A 2,963-nucleotide genomic window follows, 5' to 3' on the forward strand; every position below is an offset into this window, starting at 1 on the left:
GTGGGTTTACCATCATTCCTCAAAATACTTTATTTTGTGTTAATCAGAAAAAAACTAATGCATACAGGTTTAAAACAACACGAGGATGAGTAAATTATGAAAGAATTTTCATTGAACCTATAAAATTCCATCATTTTTTTATTCCTACTATGGGAGTCAATGGTCACTATCTGCTGTGGGTTTACCATCATCCCTTAAAATATTTTCTTTTGTGTTAATCAGAAAAAAACTAATGCATAAATGTTTAAAACAACACGAGGATGAGTAAATTATGAAAGAATTTTCATTGTACCTATAAAATTCCATCATTTTTTTATTCCTACTATGGCAGTCAATGGTCACTATCTGCTGTGGGTTTACCATCATTCCTCAAAATATTTTCTTTTGTGTTAATCAGAAGAAAACTAATGCATAGAGGTTTAAAACAACACGAGGATGAGTAAATTATGAAAGAATTTTCATTGAACTATCTCTTTAAGTTGGGCCTTCAGTTGTGTCGAAGATGTTTAAGTCGTCATCATATCAGCTCTGCAAGCCTGTAAAGCAAATAATGAAATAAATTACCATTGACTTCCATAGTAGGAAAAAAATATTTTGGAACAATCTTTATAAATGATGAAGAAAATATTGTGAAAAATTATTATTATATTATAATTAGCACACAGCTGATGCTACCTATTAAATTCCTTTTTTTTTTATTCCTACTATGGGAGTCAATGGTCACTATCTGCTGTGGGTTTACTATCATTCCTCAAAATATTTTCTTTTGTGTTAATCAGAAAAAAACTAATGCATAAATGTTTAAAACAACACGAGGATGAGTAAATTATGAAAGAATTTTCATTGAACCTATAAAATTCCATCATTTTTTTATTCCTACTATGGGAGTCAATGGTCACTATCTGCTGTGGGTTTACCATCATTCATCAAAATATTTTCTTTTGTGTTAATCAGAAAAAAACTAATGCATACAGGTTTAAAACAACACGAGGATGAGTAAATTATGAAAGAATTTTCATTGAACCTATAAAATTCCATCATTTTTTTATTCCTACTATGGGAGTCAATGGTCACTATCTGCTGTGGGTTTACCATCATTCCTCAAAATATTTTATTTTGTGTTAATCAGAAAAAACTAATGTATACAGGTTTAAAATAACACAAGGATGAGTAAATTATGAAAGAATTTTCATTGAACCTATAAAATTCCATCATTTTTTTATTCTTACTACGGGAGTCAATGGTCACTATCTGCTGTGGGTTTACCATCATTCCTAAAAATATTTTCTTTTGTGTTAATCAGAAAAAAAATAATGTATACAGGTTTAAAACAACACGAGGATGAGTAAATTATGATAGAATTTTCATTGAACCTATAAAACTCCATCATTTTTTTATTCCTACTATAGGAGTCAATGGTCACTATCTGCTGTGGGTTTACTATCATTCCTCAAATTATTTTCTTTTGTGTTAATCAGAAAAAAAAACTAATGCATACACGTTTAAAACAACACGAGGATGAGTAAATTATGAAAGAATTTTCATTGAACCTATAAAATTCCATAATTTTTTTATTCCTACTATGGGAGTCAATGGTCACTATCTGCTGTGGGTTTACCATCATTCCTCAAAATATTTTCTTTTGTGTTAATCAGAAAAAAACTAATGCATACAGGTTTAAAACAACACAAGGATGAGTAAATTATGAAAGAATTTTCATTGAACCTATAAAATTCCATCATTTTTTTATTCCTACTATGGGAGTCAATGGTCACTATCTGCTGTGGGTTTACCATCATTCCTCAAAATACTTTATTTTGTGTTAATCAGAAAAAAACTAATGCATAAATGTTTAAAACAACACGAGGATGAGTAAATTATGAAAGAATTTTCATTGTACCTATAAAATTCCATCATTTTTTTATTCCTACTATGGCAGTCAATGGTCACTATCTGCTGTGGGTTTACCATCATTCCTCAAAATATTTTCTTTTGTGTTAATCAGAAGAAAACTAATGCATAGAGGTTTAAAACAACACGAGGATGAGTAAATTATGAAAGAATTTTCATTGAACTATCTCTTTAAGTTGGGCCTTCAGTTGTGTCGAAGATGTTTAAGTCGTCATCATATCAGCTCTGCAAGCCTGTAAAGCAAATAATGAAATAAATTACCATTGACTTCCATAGTAGGAAAAAATATTTTGGAACAATCTTTATAAATGATGAAGAAAATATTGTGAAAAATTATTATTAGATTATAATTAGCACACAGCTGATGCTACCTATTAAATTCCATTATTTTTTATTCCTACTATGGGAGTCAATGGTCACTATCTGCTGTGTGTTTACTATCATTCCTCAAAATATTTTCTTTTGTGTTAATCAGAAAAAAACTAATGCATAAATGTTTAAAACAACACGAGGATGAGTAAATTATGAAAGAATTTTCATTGAACCTATAAAATTCCATCATTTTTTTATTCCTACTATGGGAGTCAATGGTCACTATCTGCTGTGGGTTTACCATCATTCCTCAAAATATTTCCTTTTGTGTTAATCAGAAGAAAACTAATGCATAGAGGTTTAAAACAACACGAGGATGAGTAAATTATGAAATAATTTTAATTTAACCTATAAAATTCCATCATTTTTTTATTCCTACTATGGGAGATAATGGTCACTATCTGCTGTGGGTTTACCATCATTCCTCAAAATATTTTATTTTGTGTTAATCAGAAAAAACTAATGTATACAGGTTTAAAATAACACAAGGATGAGTAAATTATGAAAGAATTTTCATTGAACCTATAAAATTCCATAATTTTTTTATTCTTACTACGGGAGTCAATGGTCACTATCTGCTGTGGGTTTACTATCATTCCTCAAAATATTTTCTTTTGTGTTAATCAGAAAAAAACTAATGCATAAATGTTTAAAACAACACGAGGATGAGTAAATTATGA

This window comes from Paramisgurnus dabryanus, chromosome 23, assembly GCF_030506205.2.
Source record: "Paramisgurnus dabryanus chromosome 23, PD_genome_1.1, whole genome shotgun sequence".
Taxonomy (NCBI): Eukaryota; Metazoa; Chordata; class Actinopteri; order Cypriniformes; family Cobitidae; genus Paramisgurnus; species Paramisgurnus dabryanus.